This window comes from Brachycentrus maculatus, unplaced genomic scaffold (assembly GCF_059751285.1).
Source record: "Brachycentrus maculatus isolate JH-2025_06_01 unplaced genomic scaffold, ASM5975128v1 h1tg000115l, whole genome shotgun sequence".
In the NCBI taxonomy this organism is placed as follows: domain Eukaryota; kingdom Metazoa; phylum Arthropoda; class Insecta; order Trichoptera; family Brachycentridae; genus Brachycentrus; species Brachycentrus maculatus.
In genome coordinates this window covers 2,400,001-2,418,928 of record NW_028280868.1, presented here as the reverse complement: position 1 = coordinate 2,418,928, position 18,928 = coordinate 2,400,001, and the positions used below count along the sequence as shown (strand labels likewise).

General features: G+C 31.5%; 1 long non-coding RNA gene across 1 annotated transcript in view; it reads left to right on the top strand.

Moving 5' to 3' along the window:
* Positions 1-18,797: 18,797 nt before the first annotated feature.
* LOC148309945 (uncharacterized) overlaps positions 18,798-18,928 on the top strand; it is a 3,138-nt gene continuing 3,007 nt past the window's right edge. Inside the window, exon 1 of the long non-coding RNA XR_015837459.1 lies at positions 18,798-18,828. This is a non-coding gene — a long non-coding RNA (uncharacterized LOC148309945). The remainder of the gene's footprint in view (positions 18,829-18,928) is intronic.

Below are 18,928 nucleotides of genomic sequence, written 5' to 3'. Positions count from 1 at the left end.
TTAATATCCGTGTGTTGAAAATCTTTAAATCTTTTGCTTTGCTTCACAAGCATTGTTGAATGAAACATTCGGGAATTGTATGTATTTTTTATCTTTCTTTTTCATTTAACTAGATTGACCCACAGCAACCCGTGACCAGGTAAAACTACTGAATAATAATAGAACACGTATTTTTGAAGAAAGCACTGACGTTATGAATGTATTTTTACACATAATTTTCATGTCATACAATAAATTGTTATTGTTGTATTTGTGAACGGTATAAATTCATAATATTACCGCAATCTGTGAGTACAATTAGTAAACTGATTTGAAATAATAGATTTTTTTGACCTTCTATTTATTTATTCTTATTGTTTTAGTGGAGCTTTTTCGGTAATACTGAATCACCTTAAATAACAAGCGAACGAATGAGCAGAAAACATACGGATAGAAATAATTTTAGATGGTAAAATAATAAAGAGCTTCCAATATATAAGGGATGTTTTCGTTATTTGTAAATCTGGAATTTGGTCTCAGTCTATCATTTTAGTAAAAATATACATAAAATACATATTTTGGTGCCTAATATTGTGAATTTTTGTTGTTTTCATTCTCAATATCAGAGAAATATTTGTATTATTATAAATAAAGTATTTCAATTTTGTACTATTTTAGTAAGCCTAAGCGACTTGTTATTTAAAATAGTAATTAAATGGGATAAAGTTGGATCAAACTTTGAAGAGTCATATAGAATTAGTTAATATAGAATTAATGGAAAATTTCTAAGTAATTAATATACTTTTCTGCGAAATGAAATATGATAAAAATATGAAAAAAATTAAGGCTGAAATTATCAAGACGAAGAATCTACCTTTTTTTACTAAAAAAGATAGAAGACCAAATATGTTTTAGCTAGAATTTTCACTCTTGAATTACATGAAATTATAATAACTTTAAGCATAAGAGTAAATTCACTCACGAGTAGGTACAGGCTATAAAACTTATAATGTTGGAGCCTAAGTAGGACCTAAGCGAGATCATTCCTGTTCTTTAGGTAAATATAAACAAATTTGAATTTATGGAATAAATAATAAACTCGAGAAGATATTAAATAAATAAAGGAGTAAAAATTCTTTAATATTTATTTTGACCCCCCTGGGAATCGAATTCGGGATCGCCATCAGGGTAACTAAACAAGCTTATCATTACAATCATTATAACTAATAGAGAGAAAATAATTACTGTATCCATTTAGTACATAGAACTACGAGATCCAAAACACATAAGATAAACCTTTTTTTGATCAAAAGAATTTTTATTATTATGCAATAAAGATGTGCAACCTGCTTCCATTATCCATAAAGTCATTAATTAACTAAAAATATCTTAACTTTATAAAAGACCTATTAATACATTTAAAATGAATGTGGATAGATCTGAAAAAGATTGTATCATTGGCTTGACTTGTCGTATTTGATTGCATGCCGTAAACAATTTTCATTTATATAATTTTATAAATATGTATCGTAAAATGATAATAATACGGGAATTACGGGATAATAATAATACGGAAAATCTCAGTGCGGAAATATTATTACATATTTTGTATATGATGAAAATAAATACATAAATGAAAATGCCCATTCTCTTTACACTGGATATTGTCAAGGACTTTGTTTGCCCAGTACTTCGGACAAAAGTAGGGTATTATGAAAATCAAATAGTTGAATTGAATTCTGCGTTCGTCTGACATCTGAAATGATCCGGAAAACTGCTCAAATTGAAAGGAAGGAAATTGCAGATTTGAATACACAAGCCCCAGATGGCTTTTGTATGTATTTATATTCATTTATAAAATATAATACGATTCTCGAAATGTGTCTGTCGTCTCACTTAAGGCTTCAGGAAACGGATGAGACATATTTCAGCATTACTATTTGCTAAATTTACTATCAGATATAGTGATAATAAGAAATCTTTGAATGTATCACTATTATTGCTACATTCGAATTGTCGTAAAATAATATTTAAAACGTAAAAACGCTAAACGTAAAAACTCTAAATATCTTGAAAAAAATTACATTTTAAAAATCAATCACTATTGGCTTACTTGGCACTATCAAGTATGCCAAATACTTGAAAGTGGTCAGGTCGAAATAATCGGTGGGTATTTATGAGGAGATACATGAACGTGGAAGAGGGGAAGAATGTTTGCAATAACAGAGTGGTGTGGCGTTCTATTCTCTCCACCTACCCCTGCGGAGAAGCGGCGTGATGGTTAGTTAAAAAAATGTTTTTCTTCTAACCCTTATCCGCACCCAATGGTGCATAGGGTACTGCATCACATTGACGCAGTGTTATTTTGATCGTTACTTACATGAACCCGGGACCAACAGCACAATAACTTAACACACTAACCATTACACCGTGGAGGCGGAAGAAAATAAATTTACTTGGCTAACGCTACTTTTTCTTAAGAAAATCTATTGTGTAATCTAAATTGACACGTGTTTCGATAATAATTACAACCGCAAAGTGACTACCGAATCAATTAATAAAAAAACTCATAATCTAAATTGTGAATATTGTTTATATTTCTCATATCGCTACTCCTTTCAAGAACGTCATAAATCAAAATACTTGATTTTTCAGGAGAGCGTTTTTAATGTTAAATATTATAATGCAATGCATGAAAAATAAATATGAAGCCACTTTTCGAACTTTTTACTGTGCAACAGATCTTCTTAGGTAAAAGCTGAAGGTTTTTTCTCCATTTGAAAAATATTTAGTTTATTTGAAAAAACAATTAAACAATACCTTTTCTTCAAAATGCAAAAACAACACTTTCTACCCTGTAGCGGGTAAATATTAAGTTAAAAATATGCCGCTTTTGCTGGGATATAGTACATTTTCTGGGCATTCCGAAGACATGTACAACTGAAAATTGTCAATTTTTGATTTATGACGTTCTTGAAAGGAGTGAGTGATATGTGTGTTTCCCATAGGTTATTATTTAATGTGGCCTTTGATTACTCATTTGTATCAATTAGATATCAATCTATAGTTCGTACGAGCAAACAGCTTCACGCTAGAATACAATTAATGAGATGTTTGCACAAGTGGGTACGCATCAGTTATACTAATAGCCTTTGTGTATCGAAAGGAGAAATTGAGCGGAAATTGGATACGTTGGAGTGCATGGAGATGATAGCAACCAGAAATGGGTTGTTCGTTATGCTATCCGGAACAGGATATTACGGTAAAGGAAAAAAGGATTTCGCTATCAAATTCAGCGTCAGACATTTCATATAAAAAATGTTAACTTTAATTAATTTCAAAAAGTACCGACCGTTTCCTTCGTCTTTAGGTATAAAGTAGTATATAAAATTGCGCGTGTGACACTGTACACGTGTTACAAGTGCAACTTTTTAAAAAATAAAGAAAATGAGAAATTTAATGTGAGATACAGAAAGACAAAGCATCTTTAAAGGAAAACAACCATACAAAATTTACTTAAAAATTCATAAAGGTTCACTTTGTGTAATACCACATTAAAAAATACTAATTCGTGACTACCGGCATCGGAATAATCTTTCTATCATATTTTTATTTTATCTTATATAATTTTTAATTTTTAAATATTTTCTTTAAATTTACTTTATTTTTTACGTTTTCTTTCATTATAATTTTTTTCTTATTTTTGTATAAATGTCAGATCGTAACAATTTCATTTAAATCTACATTTGACCTGATGATAAAATGATTATTCCGAAACCGGTAGTCACGAAGTAGTTATATTTATATATTGGTATCCAATGATGAGAGTGTTATTTTACCATACCACAAAGTTAACAATGCTTTGAATGTACATTTTTTTAATAGTTTAAATATACTTACGTAATAACTTTTCACGGATGTGATCAAACAATTACTGGACGAGAACGTAAGTCATGAAAAAATACAATGATAAATATTCCTTACACAGCGCGTGGCACTTCACACGTTCATATATAGCGTCTGACGTGGAAATCTACAACGCGCGCATGTGCAACACTATCCGCATCTGTCTGGTGTGTTAGTCGGATTGTGGAGGCGTCTGTGTACCGGCCAATGTCGGGTTGTAATCGGATCTGGCTGCCTAAATGTACTAACTAACTGCTAATCCCTCTCACTGCCTACCCTGGGGAACTTCTAGGAACCTGTATTTATTTTGATCGGCAGTGATTGGGAAATTGAAAGCTATTAAATTTCAATTCACAGTAAAATCGGGAGACAATTTTGCTTTACATTTTCCAATAATTTTCACTACTTGATTCATAAAATAAATTTGTTTTGCAAGAGAGATCTGTCAGGAAGCCTAGATGTTTCTGTATCAGATCCGGGAATGTAGCTTTCAATGTATGTACATACATATAAATATTATAATATTGAAATCTTTTGTAGAGCAAGGACTTCAAATATGAAAGGTTTCTGCGTTCCTCTCCTCGGATCCTCATTCCTGACAAAGTCATACCACCTTATATCCCTATAGTTCATGTATAATTTAATTTTAAATTGTGGTAAACTGATAAATTTGATCTAATTGTATTCTGCTTTTATTAAGGTAACCGATATTTTGTATTTCCCTCACAAATTTAATACCCTTCTCCCCTTTGCTTTCGTCTATTGTTATATCCTAATAATTGTTGAATATAGATGTTAATTCTGAAGGTTAATTTACCACCTCACACACAGGTAGAGATATTTCCATTAGACTCTGTTATTGAAGGGACAATGGCTCCCACAAGGATTTTCTCAATTATTGCCCGTAATAAAAGGATGCGTGTTGAGCCACATTGTTCTATTTGACATTGCCTTTGTTACGAATAATACCAAAATTGTGGAGGTCCCCACCAAAACGCTACATTTCCATTATAAATAATTTAAGTAATCAGGAATTCTAGCGTTACGTTTTGGTGCCATGTAATGATATCATATTGGTTTAAACAGGATTGGTCACGTTTTGTCTCAACTTTAAATAAGATTTCGATAGAATAGAGTAAAATACATATTTGCATTTAAAGGATTTTTTGTGCAATATTGGAAATGTAACATTTTGGTGAAGACCTCCACAATTCACGTTACTGCGAATTTTGATATTATTCGTAACAATAGCATTTCAATAAATAATATAACAAGAGTAATACTAAAATCAGAAACTGTTTTCCTAATAGTGAATTAAAGTAATAAATTATCAACACGCAGGCTGGCACCGTGGTGTAGTTGGGTAGACGCTCGACTGCGAAATTGGCGTCATTTTCAACACGCAGGCTGGCACCGTGGTGTAGTTGGGTAGACGCTCGACTGCGAAATTGGCGTCATTGGTTCGATTCCAGCCAATTGCAAAATAAATTCAAGAAATATTTATTTTCAATTAGTCTAGGTGTTGGTGATGCATTTTTCACATTTACCTTCCCTATCCTTACTATCCTACCTACAGAGAAGCATTTAAAAGAAGGAGGCTTTGCGGGTTATTCCTTTAAAAAAAACATCGTCTTATTTATAACATTTTGAGTGTGCCAAAATTTTGTTCACTAACTTAGGAGTTATTATTATGATGATTTTTTCGTTGATATTTCAACATAGAAAAATATTCTGGGTATTTACAGGGCTTACGATCTATCAAAGGGCTTTAGAGATCCCATGATTACTATTCTACCCATGATAGATAACCACACTGCTCACATTTCGTAAAAGTTATTTTTGTTTTTCAAATAAACACATTTTGTAGATGCTACGTTTTTGGCGCCATCCATTGTTGAAATAAGCAAGTTTTTTTTATTATCAGAAACCTATTTCGAGTATTCTAACCCCAGATCTTGTGAAAAAAGATTTGGACACACTCCAAATATTATAAATAAAAAATATAAAATATACTGGTCAAAATATAAGTATTCCTCGGTATAAAACATACCATGTATTTCATAAATATTTTTTCTAATATCGCTTGAAATATCATTTCACGTTGAATCAACTGATATCGTATAAAGCATATTGAAAGCCGACAGATGGTTGTCTAAAAAGTTTCCCGAGATAAAATCTAATTCTAGTTTTGTAACATGCTACCGGGAGATAACTCAGGTGTAGATTCACAAAAAATATTATATCACCGTGAAATAATCCTTACACCTGAAAAGCTTCGTGAAACGTCTCGCTGAAAGACGGTGAAGATTACGCGATAAAAACCGAACTGAAATGTTTATTTCAGGAACGAAAGCTAAGCTGGCAGTACTCAATGGAGTCCTGGTACCAAACCTTATGTCGCTCACTCCTTTCAACAACGTCATAAATAAAATAAAAACTTCATTTTTCAGGAGATTGTTTGTAAAGTTTAAGAATATAATAAAATGTGTTAAAAATAAATATCAAGCCACTTATTGAACTTTTTATTGTGGAATAGATCTTTTTAGGTAAAACCTGAAGGCTTTTTCTCCATTTGAAAAATATTGAGTATATTTAAAAATATAATTAAACAATACAATTTTTTAAAAATGCAAAAACATCACTTTCTGCCCTGTAGCGGGTAAATATTAAGTAAAACATATGCCACTTTTGCTGGAATATAGTACATTTTCTAGGCATTCCGAAGAACTGCATAGCTGAAAATTGTCGATTTTTCATATATGACGTTGTTGAAAGGAGTGAGCGATGTATTGAGGTGATGTATGGAGTTGGCAAAAGAAGGATAAAAGCAGAGCGAATGTGGTTGAAATGCGATCTTTCAGACCAATGTGTGGTAATACGATGTGTTCGAATCGGCGGGTATGTGAGGAGGGGACCGAAAAACGAATGTTTGGATACGGGAAAAGATCAAGGTACCAAATGTGGCTCAAAGAATCGTGAAAATTATGTGGAACTGGGCAGGTCATGTGACACGTGTCTGAGGATAGATGGATGAAAAACGTGCTTGACCAGAGGCCTAGAAAAGGACGCAGTAGCGTAGGTAGGCCCCAGACAAGATGGTCCGATGACTTTAAAATAGTGGCGGGCCTGCACTGGAAGAGAGTCGCGTCCAACAGACGACTGTGGAAGTCTAAGAAGGAGGCCTTTGTTCAATACTGGGCACACGAAAAAAACTGAAGTAAGTAATGTATGAGATGTGTGAATGTGGAAGAATTTTCAATTTCAATTTCAATTTAGTTTTAATTAACATATACATTACAAACTAAAAAAATTAAATCGTATACATTAAAATACATACAAAAATCGAAAATATGCAAGAGCTTTTGCTAAAGGTGTAGAAGAATCCCGCTTCGGAAAACTCCTTCAGACACACGGAGCAGATCAATATCCAATGATATATTGTTCAACATAGCGGTAGCTTTTCCCACAGGCATAACCATCGCCAGGTTGGTCCTGAGTATAGGAGAATGTGAGACAATCTATGCCGACGCTGTCTTAGGTAACTATCGGGAACATACAGACCAATTCTCCGGATAATTTCAGGATTATCGATAGAAGAAGATTCTATTCACTCTGCCTAACCCTGCTGAAAGCGTCGTGGTGGTTAGAAATGACTATCTACTCGGGATGTCCAAGACAAAATGAGTGCTATTTACGTGGTCCTTTGTATCGCGAGTTAGCGGAGATCAAGCGTATATTTCACCGCCATTAATGCACCGCCCCTTTCCCGGGAAAAGCGCAAATCCCAGTCGGGAACAAAGGGCCATTGTTCCTCCCTTTAGAATTACCCGCACCCCCCAGTCTGGAATATATGATTAATGTCCCACGACGTGTAGGTTAGACATCTCATTGTGTGACTCTAATAAGCGGAACGGGGGATGATCGGATTTAAGGATCCAATTGGAAAACTAAACTTCGAAAAGTTTATAAACTTTAAACAAGATTCTGTTATCGGCCGGGCTACGAGAATTCATAGTTTAAATGAGAAAGCTCAGTAGTTGTCTTTGTACCGAAAAGATCAATGAAATTACAAGTACAGTAAAACTTCGATATTAAGGTCTAATGGGGGGAGAGGGTGTCCGTTATTGCCAAAAGTCCGTTATAAAGAAATACAAAAATAAATAAATTAAAAATTAAATAAATCAATTAAAAAATTAACACTACAGATATAAACAAACAATACAAAGCACAAACAAAAATCTATTTATTGTCTTCGGAAACTCTTTGGTGTTTGATATCGACGCGCTTGCCTTCGGTAATCCTGCTTCGAATTAGGAATCAAGTTTTGTTTATGATAATAATAATAATAATAAAACCCTTATCCACACCCCAATGGTGCATAGAGCACTGCTTCATATAAACGCAGTGTTATCCTGATCGTTTACACATGAAGGAAAGGTGATCAGGCCTCCGCTTCAGCTACCATATAATAATAATATTATATGGTAGCTATAATAATAAAAAATATAATAATATATAATGATAAAAAACAATGTGTTGCATTTAGAACTTGGTATCCTTAAGTGAGTTTATAAAAAATAAAGTATTATTTAAATTTAATTAATAATTTATATATACTTTTAAAAAGAGAACTATTGGTGTTTTCATCAAATATAAAAATACTTCAATTTCAAACTATTTTTGTGAGCCTAAGCGGCTCATTATTGAAAATAGGTATCAAATATTAGCAGAGTGGATTCAAACCAAGAAACTCTGAATTGAGAGTTCACAACACTAACCACGAGACCACAACCCGACCACGACCCGATAATATTGTTTTGGCGATTAATTTGTTGAACTCCATATCTCTATTTTAAAAAATAGAACATACTTATATTTTAGACAGTAGTTTGAAAATGCCCAAAAAGGCAAAACAATTGTCACGAATTATATTTAAAAAAAAATTATTACATAAAAAAAAATACAACTTAGTAGACACATATTAGTGTTTGATTTTAATATTTAAAAATAAATATTACAGTAACATTCGTTTGAATACTTAGCATTTATTTTATATTCTTCCATAGACAGTGATGTTATCATAAAAAAGGAATAATGAAGCAAAATTGATAACATTTCAATTTTAAATTTTTTTTAAAATATCAAAAATGGGTCCTTTTTTGTTGAACTTAGAAGGTTGGGTTTTAAGCAGTTCCCTATCAATCGCATAGTCTGTCCTTCGATATGAACGATCCATAAATATCGTTATTATTGAAAATCAATTTAATTTTGTGGAGGTAAGAGGTATCCCTCCTAGTCGAAAATTGAGACCCGACGCATTTTATCTTTTATCCAGAATATTCAGTGCCTGATATAAATACGAGCTGCTTGGGTCAGCAGAATTTTAAACGTGTCATTTAAATTTAAATGTAAGAGAAAATGAAGGGCAAAGCATTATACATGTTCCGCCTGGTCATAATAGGTCATACAAAAAGTCACCGCGAATTTTCGCCACTCGATGGTGTTGAGATAATATATGTGTTGGTATTAGCCGATAATATATCGGCTAAAACCGATTGTCTCAAACTAACATGTACTTAAAAGGTGACAAAAATGTCACCTTATCATCTAAAACGTTAACATTTTTAACGATTTCTTATTCGTCGCTAAATTGATTTTTAATTGAGAAAATATTTGCTCGAAAACGTTAAAATTTTTATGTAACATTTAAAAATTTTTATAAGAAAAAAATATTTTATAAATTAAATAAAAATTAAGCGAGATCGAAGATATCGTGAGAAGGCAACGAAGAAAACATGTGAGGAGAATGGGACCATCAAGACTCCCCCACATTGCACTGCACAGTCAACCCTATGGTAGATGACTTCCGGGCAGACCACTGGGAATCGACATCGCAGGAGGCTAATCCCTCTTAAACATAGGCCACAAGGCCTACACTAGGTTGAAGAAAAGAAGAAGAATATATTAAATGTACCATACATAGTATAGTAGTAATAGTATAATAGTTTGGCGAGCATGCCTTTGCTGTTGCGGGACCAAAAAAATGAAAAACAAAAAGAAAAGCATTTGTTTGCTAATTCATTGCCATCATCTCCTATTCCTCAAATAAAAAACAGTGAACTATTTTCAGTATTTTTAATACTTGGGGTATTATTTTAGTGAAAGGCGGTATATAAATTGTTAAAAATTATTATTATACATAATCATTTGTGACAGTATATCGATTTCGTAGTAAAGTACCTCATAGAAAACCAATGAAGAATACCAGAGCAGGATTAAGATATTGTGAATATATATTAATCTAAACAAACAAATATCATATTTACTCTATAAAATACATATCTAAAAGCAAACATAGTTTAAAAGTTTTAGTACTAAACCGTCTCGGAAGATAAGCTTTCCATTCGACATAATATAAAACATAATTCTTTAGTTTCTGACCAGACAAGTCTTTAATGACCTTAATGTAGCTTTTAAACATTACAAGACTTCTCTTGGAACCTAAACGGTTCATCATTTTATCCCTTCCTTGGATCTTTATGCCTTTCTCCCTTAACTTCTTGTCTGACAATAGTCACGTCGTTTTCTTTATTAAATAATTTTTTTTATTTCCAATGTTTTTACTGTCCAAATTTTTGTATTCAAATTCTGGATTTGCTTCATTTTACAGTTGTTTATAGAATTTTTATTTTTTTTGCTTATGTAATATACAACTACTATTTGCCAACAAATTATCAAATAGCTGTACCTTCTACCTCCTCACCTAATCTTACTTCCGTGTTACAGATAGATACAATATTGTAATCATTTGATAATTTATACCTTAAACTCTCTGTATTAAATGATTTTTTCGTTTTATTTATGTACCATGCAAATTGTACCTTCTTACTAGCATCTGTATAAGGTAAAACCTTGATTTATTGATTTGGCGTTTAATTAGTAGAACTCCATTTTAATTTATGCATTCACCTTTAAATCAAACACAGATTTTTTGGGTCTACTAAGTTGTATTTTGTTAACAAAAACACATAAAAAATAGTATTGTCACAATTGTTTCCCCTAGTTATGGCATTTTCAAACGAATGTTTGTTGAAATTCGTTTGAATATGCCATAACTAGGGGAAACAATTAACTAAATATTTTTTTTTTGTGTTTTTGTTAATAAAATACAACTTAGCAGACTCAAAAAATCTGTGTTCGATTTAAAAATGAATACATAAAATAGAAACCTTGACCTGCATCAGTCTGTTTTATTTACATGGATGATATTACTTCTTGAAAATAATCCTACCAATATATATTTATTTCGTACGAGAGGTTTAATAAATAAATCCACCCAAAAGTTGTGCCGGCCCTGTACTGGTGGTCCCATAGGCGGAACCTGTCAGCCCCTCATTTGCAACTGTAATTTCGTCGTAGGGGCGGCTTTCATTTCTTGACTTCATTAGACATCCTCAAAATCAGAATAGGATGGGAAGCTCTCTATTGAAGTATGAAGCATCAAGGGCATTATTCACCGAGATCATTTTATATGGCCCGACGCTTTGTCCCAAGATTAAATAAATCACCTCTAATCACGATTGCTCCGGGGGGTTTTGATTAGACAGTTCATTATTATAAATCACTTTATCTTTGTGATTTAATTTCTCATTCGAAAGGATAAACATTATGAGCTACGATCCTCGTTAGTTTTAATTTGATTATACGAGTTTCCTGGAATTATGATAATATTTTTTATAAAGGTTTGTCTTAAAGGACACGGAACTTTTTTAAATTACAGTGATGCCTCGCATAACGTACTTAATTCGTTCCCGGAGCAAGTTCGTTATGCGAAAATTTCGTTCTATGAAATGTTTTTCCCATAACAATACATGTTATAAATTATTCGTTATTTACCACAAAACGCTGATTTTTGACAAAAGATGGCACCACAAAATAATTAGTAATTTAAAAAAGCTTTTATTTAAAAATTGAAAACAATACTTTAGAGGAGTTTCTCAGTATGTAAAAATAATCCGGGGTTCAGATCTTACATCCTAATAAAAGGGTCTCTGCTCAATAAAAACTTTCTTAATCTAACATAGATGGCTGCTGTGAATTCATAACTACTTTGTCATATATCCAGAAGTTCCGAAAAATTGAGTAGTGTGGTCAATCATGAGTATAATGGTAAATGTTGCACGTGTGTAAAGTGATCACTAACCAGCCTACGACAACCCATAAGCTTAGTTTATTACCAAGTCTTCCATATTCTTCTTCATCTATGTTGAGATGTCGTAATGTAAAAATAACTCCGAAGTGGGGAAAATTCAATTTTGTGAGCAGTATTTAGACACATTTAAAATGTTGTGAATAAAAATAATGTCTCCTTTAAAACATAAATTTTACCGAGCATTTTGAAGAAAAACTACTCACTTTGTTATAATAGTGAAGATTAGAAAACAAAAATGTAAAAAAAAACCGAAAACAACAATTAGTAGTATATTTGTCGAATAAAAAATAAAAATAAAAACGTTGTTTTATTTTGTTTTTAATCTTCCGGGGTGCGATCACGGTCCAAATAAAACAAATGATGGTGAGCGTGATAATCAGATTTTGTCTGGCTTTTTAAATCATGGTGGTCATGGTGGTCTCGGCCATGGTGTTGGCGATCGTTTTCTGGCTCTAGCGGTCCGCATTCGACAATATGTTCGTCATCAGAATGCTCGTAGCTTTCAGCGTGCTCTCGTCTATCCAACAACTGCTTATCATCTGTGTTCTTCTGCACTTCACGAATGTGCTTGTCATCGTCTTCTTCAGCTAGGAAATGGTGAAAATGACGGACTCGTTTTCCACTGTCGTCTTCTTCATCTTAAATAAAAATCAGTAGGATTATTTGCAAATAATTCAAATAAATGGATCACTAAAATCATTAAATATAAGAGTTTAATTTTTAAGGATGAATATCCTCTAATATTGTTTTGTTTTTCCACCTCCATGGTGTAATGGTTAGCGTGTTTAGCTACCGTGCTGGAGGTCCCGGGTTCGATTCCAAGGGGCGGTGCAAATAAATAAATATAACAAATTTTATACTCTAATATTTATGTATTGATTCCCTGGACTGGTCCCTAAAGTACATGAGTGATCACCTTGCCTTCATGTAAGTAACGATCAAGATAAAACAGCGTCAACACAATGCAGTGCCCTATGAACAATTGGGTGAGAGTAAGGGTTAGAGGAATTGTTTTGTTTTTCAGTTGAAATATAAGCCCCACTAACCACTTGATGCTCGGGTTTTTTTTCCATAAAAATAGAACTATAATATTATTATTAACACTTTCCTCATCATTAATTGTTCACTTTCTGTAATACCACTTAAAAACACATGACTACCGGCTTCAGAATAACTATTCCATCACAGGTCAAATGTAGACTAAATCGAAATTGCTTCAGTATCCAATTTATACAAAAATTATTTTTATTATATTTTGAAAGAGAGTAAGAAGTTAAAGGAATCACAGTGGGAATATTTTTAAAACCGGACGTGAAATAAAATTTTAAAAATATAGGCTCTTTTCCCATTTTAGAGATTTTGTAAATGATGAATATTTCCATGTTTTAAATTGAGTACGTATCCATACCAATGGAAGACAAGGTGTCTGTTGAAACCGGTTGGAAAAACTGTACCAAAATTGAACGCGGTTAAAACCAAGTTTGAGTTTTATTTCATTTAAAGTGCAAAAGTATTGCAAAAAAACATTCAAGAAATTCGATTAATTTTTACGTTATTGAAAACTGATTGGCATCGTCGGCAAGCTCTCTTCTTTCATAATTGTATTTATTAGAAAAACTGATAAGAAGACAGGTATAATAAATGTGTTTTTACTTACGATAAGCATTGATGATGTTTATGAACTGAATGATTAAGAAAACAAAGGAAAGTAAATGAAATTCTTTAAAATTCATGGTGGTAATGTCTAACTAGCATTAGCTATGGGTAATATATGTACTGGTCGAAAATGAGTTTATATAGGAAAAAAATATTTGAAAAATCCGTGACAAATATTGTAAAACTGATCGTAAATCATTTCACATAAAATATTTGATACACGATTGATATTGAACAGGAAATTAAATTAATTTTTAACGTATTTTTATATGTTGTAAAAAAATATTGTGAAGGTTTTATAAAATCAATAAATTATAAATCAATTTTTGTACTCAGATGTACTGCAATTTATAATGTTAAAATACTGATTTGGTTGAAAGAAAATTTTGATTTCTCAGTACCATCGATGGTTGAGTTGGGTTAGTTTTATTAAGCAGAGATTTTCATGAAATGTACGTATGTAAGGATCACCCTGAATTATTTTACATTTAAGAAGATACCTGAAAACATAATTTAAAAAAAAATAAATTAAACAAGTTATTTTATAAATATTAATAGTATATAAAAATAAATCCCTAATTTCCAAAAAAAATGTGGTATATACGCTATTATATTTAGTCCGATATTTTAATTTAATCTACCCACCTAGGTTGAAGACGAGTGACATCGCGGAGTTGTTTATTTATATTGTGTTTCGTTATGTAACATACAGTAGATTTCATAAGACGTGTGCATGCTGTGCAAATAGGATGCATAAGTCCTTCGAAGCGTGGCACGGATAAAATCAGTGATAGTAAGTATGTATTTATGTGCAAAAGAAAATATTTTATGAATCAAATTTTAGGTAACAATCAAGCAAGAGCTACAATCGAGTTGGGGTAGTAGAAAAACGTAGTGTATTAAAATGATTTATTCAGTTATACATATAAAAATACACAAAAATTAAAATGAGTACCACAAAATTCAGTAACAAAATATTATAAAAAAAATACATGAACATATTATAGGTAAATTTGTAGGTAGATATAAATAAAAATAAATGTACCTTTTATAGTTAACAAATTTTCACTTATTGGAGGGAGCAAGTATCCGTTAAAGCCGAAAGTCCGTTATATAAAAACAGGTTTAAAATATTCTTTGTTGTGGTTGAAAATATGACACCGTATTTAGAAATAAATAAACAATACAAAACATAAACAAAACTTCATTCATTGTCTTCGGACACTCGTCGCTGATATCGATGCACTTGCTTTCGGTAATCCTACTTTGAACAATGAATCAAGTTTTGTTTGCAATTTTGAAGTAGACTTTTTTTATAATTAACTCTCTGAAATTACGAAAATTCATATAATATTTATTGACCGGATTTTTGTCCGTTACATCCAAAGTTCATTAGTAGCTATGTGTGTTAATGGCCATGGTGGTGGTGATGGTGTTCATGATGTCCATGGTGATGCCCGTGGTGTCCATGATGGTGACCGTGATGTCCGTGGTGGTCATGATGCCCATGATGGTGGTCATGGTGCCCGTGATACGGGTCATGATGTCCGTGATGATGATCATGGTGCCCGTGATAAACGTCATGATGTCCGTGATGGTGATCATGGTGCCCGTGATAAGGGTCATGATGTCCATGATGATGGTCGTAATGTCCATTATCGGAATCAAAATGGTATGATTCGACAGATCGCTTATTCAGATGATGATCATGATTGTCATTATTGCCGATATGATCGTGGTTATGGTCCCCATGATCATGTTCTGCTGCAATCCAAATAAATATTAAAAATTCCATAAAACATTATGCATTAAATATATGTTTTATCTAAACACATATTTAAAAAAAAAACTCGGTAAATAACACTATTTCTTAAAATCTATGGGGACATGTGTTTTGATGCATTTAGCATTATTTTCAAACAACGGTACAACAATTGATGGTATTTGAAAATGATACGGACTGCATATCAAGAGTGTGTCACAATAGATTTAGAGAAATAATAAAATTAAGTTACTGCCAAACAAATAAATGAAATTATTGAAGCCAGTACGCTTAAAAAAGGCAAAATATACAAATCTTCATTGGGTGAATGTGTTATTGTAATGAAAATATAACTTTTACAGGTTTTACGACTAGTTATTGACTGACTTAAGTGTTACACTGTGTAAAATTTACCATTGTTCCCATAATTACAAACATTTTTACAAATATTTCGAATGTTTCACATTTTGACAAACAAAATTCAGTGCTCATAGTACTAAAGACATTTCAATTTTATCAATAATATATTAAGCAAAAAACTGATTACTTATAAACCCGGCGATTTCATAATAAAATGATTTACATTTTGAGTGTGTCCAAATTATTGTTCACAAATCTGGATTATCTCCAATTACAGTAGTTATTTTTCATATTATTTTTTGACATCAATGATGGGTAGAATTGGTTAATGCTACACGTGTGTAAAGTGATCACGTAAACCAGCCTATGACGGTCGTTAGCTCCGTAAATGCCCAGACTTTCATATTCTTGTTCATCTCTGATGAGAGATCGAAAAACAATATACTTCAATAATAGTGTGATTTTTGGATTAAATATGATAAAATAAATGGTGAAGAGCATTAGTGCCATATAGTCCTAACCATATGGGTAAGGAAATAGAGGAGAAATAGTCGGTTAGAAGAGGAGAAGAGAAACAACAACTGGTTTACTTAACATTTAAAGAAGTTAAGTGAAAAATCACAAAGATAATTTTCAAATATTGATTACAATAATTGGAGTATAAGCTTACGTTGACATTCGGCTATGGAGAAAAATTGGTTGGCCAAGAAAACAATTGAAATGATTTTAACAAAAAATGAACTCATCGTGTAGTGAGTTGCTTGTATTAATAATATGTGATAAGTGTTCAATAAACCATTAAAAATTCACGTTTTTATACTCGTAGAATTACAGAAAACGTGTAAATACTGACAAAACGTCTCATGATTTTATTCATTAAACATTTCTAAATCACGAAAAATGAACTATTTTATTTGCACAATAGTAATAAAGGAAGCATGAATGAAATAAATCAGAGAAATATAAATAATTGCGGTGAAATTGATCGTTAACACCTTGTATATTTGATATCATTTGTCTAGTTAAATAAACATTTAAAATGTAAACTAACGTCTGATTGATAAATAATAAGTGGAAATTTTGATTAAATTCGTGACAATTCTATTGCTCATTATCTGTTGCACGCTTCAGCAGTGGAAAACTCAGTTGTTTACTTTAAGTAGCTATCGTGTCACGACATTCACATATTATACACAATATATACTTATAACAGTAAATATATAATTTTGATTTCATATTAACTTTGTGGAATAACACGATGATTTGAATATAAAAATAAAATACCTATAAGACACTTTTTTGAGTTTATTTACATATAAACATGACTAGGAAAAAGACTTGGCACGATCAGATCAATCAGAACCTAAAATCTGGCGGTGTCAAAAGTCTGCGTAATCGGAGGGCATGTATGACTAGATGTATGGATGTGAAAGAGGCGAGTAGTGTATTTCAGGACAGAAGAGTGTGGCGTTCCATCCTCTCTGACTACCCCTGCGGGGAAACGGCGTGATGGTAGTAGTAGTAGTAGTAGTAGTAAACATGACTAATTTCAAGAATCACACATGTTCTCATCAATAGGTAAAAATACATATGTAACATAACACACTGAAAAATTCGAAACGGCCGAATACAAGTGTTTTGTTTTTATATTCAAATAGAAAATACACATTGTACATATATAATGAGTGCATAGAATAAGGACACAAATTTTAGTTTTTAAGCAAAAATAAATCAAAATTGTTACATTTACTTAACCAAATGCAATAATACTGAAAATGTTTTTTTTTGTACTTTTCAATAATTGGCAATTTAAATACTTTTTAATTTAGGTATTAAAACTATTTCTTAAAATATGTATATTGTGACACGTGTTTTGATGCATTCCGCGTCATTTTCAAATGCCGTTTAAAAATGATGCGAAATCTATCGAAACACGAGTCGCAATAGGTTTTTAAGAAAAAGTGATATTTATCAAGTAAAACTTAAATGTAAAGTGGACAGATTTTTACCACAAAGTGACTGCTGAATAAATTTATAAAATTTTAAATACTCTTAGGAACACATCTAAAAAAGAGCTTTAAAAATGTTCCTATTGACGATGCACCACTAGTATGAACTCACTACATACTACTGTGTACGAAGCACCACTAGTGTGTACTTAGTACATACTAGTGTGTAGTAGGTACTCAGTACATACTAGATTTTACCACAAAGTGACTGCTGAATCAATAAATGAAATTTTAAATACTCTTAGGAACATACCTAAAAAAGGATTAAAAAAAATCTCCTTATAGACGATGCAACACTGTACTCAGTATGAAGTTTACCTTTTTTTCATTTTCTCATTCTAAAGCACTGCAATACAATAATAACTTGTCATATTGATAATTACACTAAGTACAATGTTATTGTGGTAGATTTTTAAGGGGTGAAAAGTAACCGATAATTTTATAGCTGGGGTTATATATATATATATATATATATATATATATATATATATATATATATATATATATATATATATATATATATATATATATATATATATGTATATATATATATATTTAAATTAAATATATATATATATATATATATATATATATATATATATATATATATATATATATATATATATATATATATATATATATATATATATATACATATATATATATATATATATATATATATACACATACATATAAATGAAATAATAAAATTAATAATGTGTTGCTTTGTAATTAAAGGAATGACTATAAAAGTTTGTTCTATAACAATCTTCTAAAATTCACATATAATATTACACTTCCACCAAACACCATCCTTTTTCATCTGACGTCTCTTGTTTTTCCCAATGCGACGCGTGCGACGTCTGGTGGTAGATTTGCGCGATCTGCCTTACCGACTGTCACAATTGTGATGGTCGACAATATTTAATAAAATATGTTCTTAGGTATTTTACTCATATAATTATTTTACCAAACTCACTAAAACATACAAAATAATAATTACTTTTACGTGAGTTAATACGTGACAGTCAAATCGTGATTTAA